We start from the raw sequence: 13,085 nt of genomic DNA on the forward strand, positions 1-13,085 counted from the left end.
GTCAGTGGGCCTGGGAAAATCAGATTATTCCAAGGCAGTGGTAGCCTTGGGGGTCAATGATACAATAGAAGTTGACAGCAGTGTAGACAGTAGAAAGACAAAAATCTAGTCAGCTGAATAAATAATAACAATCAGTGGGAAAAAAGGATGTCAAAAGTACAGCACACTAGAGAACAGGGTACACCTATAAATGTGACACATGTATTCAGGTATATAAATAAGCCCATGAATATACTGTTTAGGAACAAATAATAATTATGTGAACAGTCACTATACGTACCACCTCATCCCCACTCCTCTTTTCAAAGGAAAAACACTGTTACCTACTGGGTCAAAATCTGAGTCCCCATTCTTGGGGAAATCCCTTGACAATGAGAAAAAAACAGAATCCAGAGAGGTTTGAGGGGAGGAGGAAAAGGGAAGAGAAAGGAGAAAAGAGGAGGGAAGAAGAATAAAGAAAAGCTTTTCAGGCAGGATGTTGTTGGAAATTTGGGGAGATTGGAAGTTGAAAATATGATAAATAAAAGAAGACTGTTAGGCAGTGCTTGCCAGCCATGTGGAGAACTGAGAGAGGCATCAAAGAAAAGGCTGCAAATACGTTTCCTGTGATTTAGGAATACACATACCCGTTAGTACTTTTTACATTTGTATATTTTATTTCAGATATTGTATTACTTTAGTTTTAAATTTTGCATTTGTTTCTTTTCTTTTTTTTTTTTTCTGATCATGCCACACGGTATGCAGGATATTAGTTTCCTGACCAGGGATTGAACCTGTGTCCCCAGCAGTGGAAGTGCAGTCTTAACCACTGGACTGCCAGGGAAGTCCCTTGTCTCTTTCTTATATTGTGTATTTATCTGCTGAGGTTTTCTCTCTTTATTCATGAATATATTTTCCTATACCTCATTAATAATAGTTACAAGAGCTACTTTAAAATCCTTGTGTACTAATTCTGATATATGAGACATCTTAGGGTTGGTCTCTGTTGATTGTTATTTATCTGGAGAATGGGTCACATGTTTCTATTCTCTGTATGTCAAGTACTTTTAGATTATATTCTGGACATTGTAATGGTATGTTGTGGAGATTGAACTCTGTTACATTCCTCCAAAAATTGTTGACATTTTTGGTTTGCTTGTTTTAGGAGACAATTAACTTGGTTGAAACCCAACTTCAAACTTCGCCTGTTGAGCAGCAGCTCAGATTAGTTTAGTTCTTCTACTCCTTAGCTGAGTAGTTTGCAGTCCAACAGTAATTTGCAGCTCTGTGTGGTACACGGATCAGCCAGAGATTTGGAAGAGTGTAAACACAGAAATTAGGTCACCCGGTCTCTGATTCTCTCCTTTCCAGGGTCCCTTCCTCACTGCCTAATGATTATGGTTGCTCTGAACTCTGTCCTCTGGTTCTTCAGGCAAGAAAGGCCATAGGTTTTCTATCAAAGGTTTAGATACCATATGGTGCCAACTTTGCAAGCCATATTCATATTAACAGGAAACTTATCCTATGCTAGTCCCTTTTTCTAAGTTTCTATCACTATCTGGAATCTGTCTGCTTTTGTTCATTCTTAGATCCTTCAAGTAGTTGTTTTTTATATTGATATTTTGTCCAGAGTTTACAGTTATCTACAGCAGAATTGATCTATAAGGAGCATACTTTATCATACTTGAACTTAATTGCTTTTGATTATTAGATTTTGTTTTTTTGCATATGAACCAAACTTGGACTAGTCTTCATGGACTGGGTTTTTTTTTTTTTTTTTAGCAAGTATCCAGACACAGCCTTCAATTTACTATAGGTGAGCTTTTTTTTTTGAACAAAGTATTGTTTTACTTTTTTTTTATTAGTTATCTATTTTTTTTTTTTTTTCTTTTTGCGGTATGCGGGCCTCTCACTGTTGTGGCCTCTCCCGTTGCGGAGCACAGGCTCCGGATGCGCAGGCCCAGTGGCCATGGCTCACGGGCCCAGCCGCTCCGCGGCATATGGGATCCTCCCAGACCGGGGCACGAACCCGTATCCCCTGCATCGGCAGGCGGACTCTCAACCACTGCGCCACCAGGGAGGCCCATTAGTTATCTATTTTATACATATTAGTATATATATGTTAGTCCCAATCTCCCAATTCATCCCATCCCCCCACCCCCACTTTCGCCCCTTGGTGTCCCTACATTTGTTCTCTACATCTGTGTCTCTATTTCTGCCTTGCAAACTGGTTCATCTGTACCATTTTTCTAGATTCCACATACATGCGTTAATATACGATATTTGTTTTTCTCTTTCTGACTTACTTCACTCTGTATGACAGTCTCTAGGTCCATCCACATCTCTACAAATAACCCAATTTTGTTCTTTTTTATGGCTGAGTAATATTCCATTGTATATATGTACCACATCTTCTTTACCCATTCGTCTGTTGATGGACATTTAGGTTGCTTCCATGTCCTGGCTATTATAAATAGTGCTTCAATGAACACTGGGGTGCATGTGTCTTTCTGAATTGTGGTGTAGGTGATAATTTAAACCCAGATTACAAATGAAGCTCACAAATGTTTCTTAAAATAGCTTTTCTAATTATAACAGAAATATAACATAATCCCAATTAATGAATTTATTGATGGAATTTATTAAAAAGAAATAGATACAATATTATTAGAGCACCAAGTGTCAGACACCGTACTAGACCCGTAGCAAGGCATTTTTTAATGTCATTATGCTATGAACATTTTGTCATTACAGTCAAACCCTGCAGCCTACCTCTACAGTTAAAGTTTCCTAATAGAATGACTCCTGTTTTTTAAATACTACTCAAATTCATAGCACTTATACATTTCTCAATGCAACAGTTTTCATTACTCTTTATATATGAAAAAATTATATTTAAGTCTTAAACACTCAATACAACATTTTTAACAAAACAATGTGTGGAGACAACTTTCCAATTACATTCCAATCACAAAGGACGGAACATCAGAATCACATTTTTTAAGATTTTGCTAATTATTATCAAAGGGAATATTGTTAATGCAAAGAGACCTTAGAATTACATTCCAATCACAAAGAACGGAACATCAGAATCACATTTTTTAAGAGTATGCTAATTATTATCAAAGGGAATATTGTTAGTGCAAAGAGGCCTTAGAATATCAAGCTCTCTACCCAAACCAACTGTTTGCTAACAATCATATTGATAATTTGGTTATCAGGAAGCAATGTTTTAAGTATTTTACATCCTAAATGATAACTTGTTACATGTGTATATGTCTAAATTGTGTTTTAGAAAATTAGTGGGGGATTTGGGGTTGATGAATAATGCATTATAATTTTTCCCATTTAAAATAATAGGAAATATGGTGGTGTGATGAATTGGGAGACTGGGATTGACATACATACACTAATATGTATAAAATGGATAACTAATAAGACCTGCTGTGTAAAAAAATAAATAAAATAAAATTCAAAAGTCAAAAAAAAAAAAAAATGTAAGTCTTCCAGCCCAGGAACCTGGGATGTCTTCTTTAATTTCTTTCAATGATATTTGTACTTTTTAGTGTACAAGTTTTATACTTATTTTGCTAAATTTATTCCTGATCATTTTATTCTTTTTGGTGCTATTGTAAATAAAAGTATTTTCTTTTTCTTTAAAAAAAATAAATTGTGATAGGAAATATGCTTCTTGGTTAGTGTTTTTGTGTAGAATATCTGATTTTTCAAGAATAGGTTACTGAGCTGATGTTAAGCAGAGATGCCTGTAATTATATTTTTCTATGGATATGCAGGCTTACTAAATATTACAGAAAAACATTTTCCATTTTCCAAATGTATTTTATAAAACTTGTGCAAGATGTTAACAGGTATCCCCAGACATCACCCCACTATTCTTGAAGAAGCCCTAAACTAAAGTATTAATACAATTGCAAATATTTCTGACAGAGACTAAGCATTCTGTTTAATAACACAGACTAGTTTTTTGAATAAGCTGATGTCAAGGCTAAAAACTTGAGGATATATGTATATATATGTATGTGTGTATATATATAGACACACACCAAGTTGAGTAATATATGACACATACATCCTTGTGCATATATAACTATATCGACATGCATCTATACCCTATATGGGCTGCATTTAGCTTGCAGATATGTTTTGCAAGGCCTGCAGAGTGTTTTTTTTTGGGACAGTCTCCTCTGTCCCAAACTGGCTGACTACATTTATGCCATCTGTCTGGACCATGTAGGTGTTTGAGTTTGGAACTTGAGATGTAGGATTTGGAAGCTGAAAGATGGGGCTGAGAGCACTAACTCAGATCGCGGGGTGGCTAGCACTTTGGTTTCTCTTTTGGCCCTGAATAATCAGTTGTATTTTCCTGCTAATGTTTCAGAGGTTTCCCTCCCCCAAGCATTTCCTACCTATTACAAGGATGTTCTTCTCTTTTACTGTTTGTAAGTATTTTCCAAAACAGAATGAATATAAAATAAAAAGATTAAGTTGTGTATTCACATTGTAAGGGAATAGAATTTTTCAAAACAATCTATTAACTAAAAAAGCAACTAGTTCTTTTTTGCCTTCCCAACCTTTCCTGACCCTGTCAAATGTAAACGAACTCCCATAAAGCCTCCTGTTAGAAATATAAAAAAGAGGAAAAGGTAGGCTTCTCTCAGGGCATCAACTGAAGTACAAGATAATTTATTTTACTAACACCTTTCCCTGAGACTGTTTATGACACACTTGAAAGTGTATTCCTGGGACATTTGCCCCAAGATGACCCACTCCACTGACCAGGTGTTGATGGCCACATAGCCTCCAATAAAAAGAAAGAAGGAACCACAATTCCTCATTGGAGGATTTGGACACAGGCCATAGCAAGAACAATATTTGTACAGAAACCCTTGGAACAGTAACATTTACAATCATAAATTGCAGGATTGGGGGGCAGACTGGTTAGAGGGCTAGATTTTAGTAATACTGTGAGGTAGCCAATTTATTCCTAAAGTTAGTGCTGGAATAAATTGAATCTGAAGGTAGAGTAATTTACATTCATTATGATAATGCACATCTAAGTACAGTTAAGTGTTTTCATCCATTATCTCACTTAAATGACCTGCTCAGTCTCCTAATTGCCACAGAGTCTTTCCAATCTAAAAATACCTATAAATATTTATGCACAAAGATGTTCCTCCTTCTACTCTTTATAAAAGAAAATAATTGAAAACAACCTAATTATTCAACTTTAGGAAAATGGGTATGTTATGATATATACATATAATGTAGTAAAGTTATGACAATGATGTTTTCAAGATATTTTGGGTTTTTTTTAAGAACAATGTAAAGTTCTTATGAAATGGTAATCATAACAATATAAAAATGCATTAAAAATGTAATAAAACCTACCAATGTGCAGAACCCTGTAAGCAAGAATTTTATTCTAGGTATGAGTAGAAACCATTGAAGTGTTTTTAGCAGCAGAGGGACATGCCTGGATTTGCATTTTAAAACAATTACCCTGTTTTCTCTATAGTTGTTTGTTCCTTCCAAATTTTGTACAATAAAGATGTAATATCTTTTAAATTTTAAAAGTAAAAAACATAACAGGATCAAAAATAAACTTCTGGTCCTTGCTTTGCAATCTATTTGCCATATCCCTAAAATAAGCCCAAACCAGGGAACAAACATGAAGGTCCAACTTCAGGACCTCAAAGGAAGGCACTGCAGGGAGGCTTCAACACCCCCTGGCTTGTGCCCTTCAACTCAGAGGGTAGAGTTAATATTATGGTGCAGACAAATGAGCCCACGACAATATCTCTTGCATGCTTGAAAGTTGCAGCTCAGGAAGATGGTAAATAAACTCCTATCTATGGAAGTGCTGCTCTAATGAGAAGATGGAAAGAGACAGCTGACCTCCATCAATTTGGTTTCCTTTTCTGGAGCAACTGATGCCACGTAGTGACTCCTGTCCCTCTGGGAGACAAAGTCCCAGTGTCTGCCACATCCATTCAAAGTTGAAAGCTCTGGGACATGATGTATGGTGAGAAACCCTGGGCAACTCCCCCAGGACCATCCAATTCCATATACAGAGTAGGTGAGGGTTGCTTGTGTGGTGGTATTTGGGTATGGGGAATGTCACACGCCCCTGAGTCCCCTTGAGCTTCCTGCCACTATTGCTCACTCTATCCTAATGAAGGCGGTTGCGTTTTTCTGTATGACTGCTTCCAAAATGTGAATGCACTCAGATTAGAGTTAGCTGGTACTGGGTCCGAGATAACAGCTGTTAGGTGGGGGCAGTTTTTAAAATGATGCATTATCAAAAGAGGGCAAGCCTAAGTCAGAATCTTTCAGGACACAGGGGCCAGTGGGAAGAGAAAGTAAAGCTGCAAGTAATCATTGAAATTTGACAACATTGGGTCCAGGGGTAAGAAGTACAGGGGAAAAACTCGGAACTTGCTGCTGGCTTTCTCTCCTGCTCACTCTACGACCTTGGGCAAGACATGCAGCCTCTCACTAACCCTATTGTACAAAATTAGAATGATAATAACCACCTCCTAAGATTGGTGTGATGAGTGGAAAGTACAATCTTTAAAATATCTCAGGTTGTGCATGATACATAAGAGGCTAGGGGCTCTACACCATGCACTCCAAAAACCATAAATGCAGTCCTGTTCTCTCTTTTTACAATAAGAACACGGAGGGCTGGGGTCCTTGTTCACTCAATGGAACTCCCATAATTTCATCACTGCTATTAGAGCCTCAAAAAAGGAAAGGCTTTTTCCAAATGACTCCTAAATTCTTTAGATCCTGAAGAATGACAAGAACACAATTATGTTCCCTAGAATTATGAAGACAGGGAAACAAATTCATAAATAATGGAAGTTTTTTCAACAAAAGCTGAAGAGGGAGATAATATTTATACCCTCAATCAAGAAGTAAAATAACTAGAACACTACTCATAGAGTCCTTTAGTTAAGTGAGATTTTACTGTATTTAATAGTTAAATACAGTGGATTGTCAATGCCTAAGACTCCATAAACTTTCTACACTAAATTGATCTTCTTTTTCCTTATTTGGGAAGAGGGAAAGAAGAAAGGGTTACCTCGGGCATAGAAGGGTGAGCCTACAAAATTCCTTAGCTTCTAACATACATAATGTATTTCTAAATGATATATGTCCCTTCCCTTGTTTTCTCCTTCTGGGTTTGCTAATTATGACTTTTTCAAAACTTTTCAATAAAATGCAGTTTTTGATATCACATCCATATCCACTAACCACACATACGTGAATACATACATACATACACGCATGCATGCCCTATTCACTAGAGCACAAAATTCTCAATCAATATTTTAGTTGTGTTTTTGAAGTAAGGATGGAGAGATTACACTAAAGGCTTAAATTTAAAGAAGTACAAAACTGCATTGCTAGTGGAATCTGGATGAAACATGATTAAGATACTTATTTCAAGCAACACATTTCTTAGTTGGAACCTACATTTCAATGAAGGCTGGTTTTGGATTTTCTTTCTATGGCTAGATTCCTATCTTCCACATAGCCAGTGCTCTAGATATACTGAAAAGGAAGACCCCAATATCTCTGCAAGTCCTCATGGCTGAAGCAGTAATTCCAGAGTGGAGAGAAAGCATTAGAGAGAACACCTATTTGGGAATCCCAGGTCTGTTGACTTGTCAGATGTCCTGAATTTCATGCTTGCTGACTACAAAATGGAGGCTTAGAAAAAGAAGCAGGCTTGTGTGACTGTTTCTCCATACTGTACCAACCATCTGTTACTATCAGAGAAGTTCTGATTAAGGAGGGAAGCCAAAGAAAACTCCCTAGGTGTGACTCTGGAGAGTCTACTGACCAGCCCACGTTATCGCACTGCTGGCTTGTGTCCTCATGGTTCAATAATCATTTCTGATTTGCATCAGCCCATTCCATTGAATTGAGGTACACTCCAGAGCTATATGGATGAGAGATGGGACTCATTTTCCTGGAGTGTCAAGTTTACTTGGATTTGAAAGCAGGAGGATGAGAAAGGAGGTGGAGAAAAAAAAAAACTGTTTTATATTAAATGAAACAGTATGTGATTGAGTAAAATGAAAAATCACATGAATTTTTAACATAAAAATATGTCACTACATTTTCACTCTTCTCTGCCGTAGGGAAATTGAGTGAAGGTAGGAATTCAGGAACAAATGGTACCATGAGGCAATGTACAGGAAGGGGAAAGAGAACAGGGCTGGGAGTAAAGTATAAGTCAATGCTAGTCCTGGATTGGAAGCTCCGTTGCTGCGTGATCTGGGACAAGTGCCTTTCCTTTATTGGGGGGATTATATCACATTCCCATAAAGCTATAATAATAAGACAACATAGCATTTGGTATAAAGACAGACATATAGATTAATGGAATAGAATAGATTTTTCAGAAATAGGCTCATATTTACATGGTCAATCAATTTGCAACAAAATTACTAAGGAATTCAGTGGGGAACAGATAACCTTTTCAACAAATGGTGTTGGAATTACTGAGCATGTAAAATAATGAAACCTAACCCTGAGCTCATGCCATATGCAAAAAATTAACTTGAAATGGATGATAGATTTAAATGTAAAAGTTAAAGCTATAACATTTCTAAAAGAAAATACAAGCAGCCTTGGGTTAGGCAAACTTTTTTAATAGGTATCAAAAAGCACAAAGAAGATCAGACACGAAAACAATGATAAACTGGACGTCGTCAAGATTAAAAAAATTTCCTCTTTAAAAGATACTGTTAAGAAATTGGAAAGGCATGCCATAGACTGGAAAAAATAATTTCAAAACCAACATCTCATAAAGGACCTATTTCCAGAATAGATAAAAATACTTTTATAACTCAGAAAGAAAACAAAACTAGACAGCTTTTAAAAAAAAAAAATAGGCAAAAGATTCAAACAGACATCTTAGCCAAGAAGATACACAGATGGCAAATAAGACTGTGTACTATGCTTAACATCAATAGTCATTAGGGAAAAGCAAATTAAAGTCACAAGCTATTACTACATACCCTCTTAGAATGGCTACAGTTGAAAAGACTGCTCATACCAGTGTTAGTGAGGGTGTAGAACAGCTGGAATACTCATATCCTTCTAAAGAGAATGCATAAATGGTATAGCCACTGGAACAAAATTTGGCCATACTTAAATAAAGGTAAACATACCTATCATATAACCCAGTAATCCTACTCCAAATTAACCCACGAGAAATGAAAAAGGTATACTCACACAAAAATTTGCATGTTTATATTTAGCACCTTTATGGTAAAAAATTGGAAACAATCTGAATGTCCCACAAGTGGTGAAGGGTTAGACAAGTTGATGTATATATGTATGCTACTAATCAGCGATAAAAAGGAACAAACTGGGTTTCCCTGGTGGCGCAGTGGTTGAGAGTCCGCCTGCCGATGCCGGGCACACAGGTTCGTGCCCCGGTCTGGGAAGATCCCATGTGCTGCGGAGCGGCTGGGCCCGTGAGCCATGGCCGCTGAGCCTGCGCGTCCGGAGCCTGTGATCCGCAACGGGAGAGGCCACAACAGTCAGAGTCCCGCGTACCACGAAAAAAAAAAAAAAAAAAAAAGGAACAAACTACTAATCCACACCACAACATGAGTGAAACTCAAACGCATTCTGCTAAGTGAAAGAGACTGGACATAAAAGACAATATACTGTATCATTCCATCTACATGGAATCCTACAAAAGTCAAAACGATAGGGATAGGAAACTAAAGTGACAGAAGTCTGTGGTTGCCAAGGGCGAGAGACTGAGGAAGGAAATTAACTGCAAAAGGAATTTTTGAGAGTGAAAGAAATACTGTATCCCATACCTTGATTGTGTTGATAGTTACGGCACTATGAAGATTTGTTGAAACTCATCAAACCATGCATTTAAAATTGGTCAATTTTACTATATTTAAACTACATCTTAATAAAGCTGATTTTTAAAAAAGGGGTTGGATTGTAGAGTCCTAATGTCCTTTCCATCCATAAAGTATGATTCTTAGGGAACAAGAATCTTTTCTAATGGGCCTGACCTTTTGCCCTAGAGGAAGACATCATCTTTACTGTACTGGATGGAAAACGAACTTGTCTTCTGCTCCTGAGAGGAAGGCAGTTTCCACCTTTCAGGACTCTTTGTTCTACAAACATCTTTGAAAAGATGATCTGGAGCAAAGGCAGCCAGTTCTCCTGTTTGCAAGACACCAAAAAATTTGAGAGACAGGGTAGAGAATTGTCCTTCATTACCAATCACTTATGCCTCCCCTGAACTTCCATGGCTATAGTTTGGAGTTAAAACATCTCAGTTCAAAACACACTAAGCTACTAACAACGTTTTTTTGTGTTTTTTTTTTGCTGTGTTGAGTCTTCATTTCTATGCGAGGGCTTTCTCCAGTTGCGGCGAGCGGGGGCCACTCTTCATCGTGCTGCGCAGGCCTCTCACTGTTGCGGCCTCTCCCGTTGCAGAGCACAGGCTCCAGACACGCAGGTGCAGTAGTTGTGGCTCATGGGCTTAGTGGCTCCGCGGCATGTGGGATCTTCCCAGACCAGGGCTCGAACCCGTGTCCCCTGCATTGGCAGGCAGATTCCCAACCACTGCGCCACCAGGGAAGTCCTTTTTAACATCTTTACTGGAGTATAATTGCTTTACAATGGTGTGTTAGTTTCTACTTTATAACAAAGTGAATCAGCTATACATATACATATATCCCCATATCCCCTCCCTCTTGCGTCTCCCTCCTACCCTCCCTATCCCTCCCCTCTAGGTGGTCACAAAGCACCAAGCTGATCTCCCTGTGCTATGTGGCTGCTTCCCACTAGCTATCCATTTTACATTTGGTAGTGTATATATGTCCATGCCACTCTCTCACTTCGTCCCAGCTTAACCTTCCCCCCTCCCCGTGTCCTCAAGTCCATTCTCTACATCTGCATCTTTATTCCTGTCCTGCCCCTAGGTTCTTCAGAACGTTTTTTTTTTTTAGATTCCATATATACGTGTTAGCAAATGGAATTTTTTTTTCTTTCTGACTTACTTCACTCTGTATGCAAACTCTAGGTTCATTCACCTCACTACAAATAACTCAATTTCATTTCTTTTTATGGCTGAGTAATATTCCACTGTATATATGTGCCACATCTTCATTATCCATTCATTTGTCGGTGGACACTTAGGTTGCTTCCATGTCCTGGCTATTGTAAATAGAGCTGTAATGAACATTGTGGTATGTGACTCTTTTTAAATTATGGTTTGCTCAGGGTATATGCCCAGTAGTGAGATTGCTGGGTCATACGGTAGTCCTATTTTTAGTTTTTTAAGGAATCTCCATACTGTTCTCCATCGTGGCTGTATCAATTTACATTCCCATCAACAGTGCAAGAGGGTTCCCTTTTCTTCACACCCTCTCCAGCATTTACTGTTTATAGATTTTTTGATGATGGCCATTCTGACCGGTGTGAGGTGATACCTCATTGCAGTTTTCATTTGCATTTCTCTAATGATTAGTGATGTTGAGCAACCTTTCATGTGTTTGTTGGCAATCTGTATATCTTCTTTGGAGAAGTGTCTACTTAGGTCTTCTGCCCATTTCTGGATTGGGTTGTTTGTTTTTTTGATATTGAATTGCATGAGCTGCATGTAAATTTTGGAGATTAATCCTTTGTCAGTTGCTTCATTTGCAAATATTTTGTCCCATTCTGAGGGTTGTCTTTTCATCTTGTTTATGGTTTCCTTTGCTGTGCAAAAGCTTTTAAGTTTCATTAGGTCCCATTTGCTTATTTTTGTTTTTATTTCCATTTCTCTAGAAGGTGGGTCCAAAAGGATCTTGCTGTGATTTATGCCATAGAGTGTTCTGGCTATGTTTTACTCTAAGAGTTTTATAGTGTCTGGCCTTACACTTAGCTCTTTAATCCATTTTGAGTTTATTTTTGTGTATGGTGTTAAGGAGTGTTCTAATTTCATTCTTTTATATGTAGCTGTCCAGTTTTCCCAGCATCACTTATTGAAGAAGCTGTGATTTCTCCATTGTATATTCTTGCCTCCTTTATCAAAAAAAAGGTGACCATAGGTGCGTGGGTGTATCTCTGGGCTTTCTATCCTGTTCTATTGATCTATATTTCTGCTTTTGTGCCAGGACCATACTGTCTTGATTACTGTAGCTTTGTAGTATAGTCTGAAGTCAGGGAGCCTGATTCCTCCAGCTCCGTTTTTCTTTCTCAAGATTGCTTTGGCTATTCGGGGTCTTTTGTGTTTCCATACAAATTGTGAAATTGTTTGTTCTAGTTTTGTGAAAAATGCCATTGGTAGTTTGATAGGGATTGCATGGAATCTGTAGATTGCTTTGGGTAGTATAGTCATTTTCACAAGGTTGATCCAAGAACATGGTATTTCTCTCCATCTCTTTTATCATCCTTAATTTCTTTCATCACTGTCATAGTTTTCTGCATACAGGTCTTTTGTCTCCTTAGGTGGGTTTATTCCTAGGTATTTTATTCTTTTAGTTGCAATGGTAAACGGGAGTGTTTCCTTAATTTCTCCTTCATCAGATTTTTCATCATTAACGTATAGGAATACAAGAGATTTCTGTGCATTAATTTTGTGTCCTGCTACTTTACCAAATTCACTGATTAGCTCTAGTAGTTTTCTGGTGGCATCTTTTGGATTCTCTATGTATAGTATCATGTCATCTACAAACAGTGACAGCTTTACCTCTTCTTTTCTGATTTGGATTCGTTTCTTTTTCTTCTCAGATTGCTGTGGCTAAAACTTCCAAAACTATGTTGAATAACAGTGGTGAGAGTAGACAACCTTGTCTTGTTCCTGATCTTAGAGGAAATAGTTTCAGTTTCTCACCATTGAGAACGATGTTGGCTGTGGGTTTGTCATATATGGACTTTATTATGTTGAGGTAAGGTCCCACTATGCCTACTCTCTGGAGGGTTTTTATCGTAAATGGGTGTTGAATTTTGTCGAAAGCTTTTTCTGCATCTATTGAGATGATCATATGGTTTTTCTCCTTCAGTTTGTTAATAGGTGTATCACATTGATTGATTTGCATATATTGAAGAAT

Source organism: Mesoplodon mirus (genome assembly GCF_964341445.2).
Source record: "Mesoplodon mirus genome assembly, chromosome: 5".
NCBI classification, from domain to species: Eukaryota; Metazoa; Chordata; class Mammalia; order Artiodactyla; family Ziphiidae; genus Mesoplodon; species Mesoplodon mirus.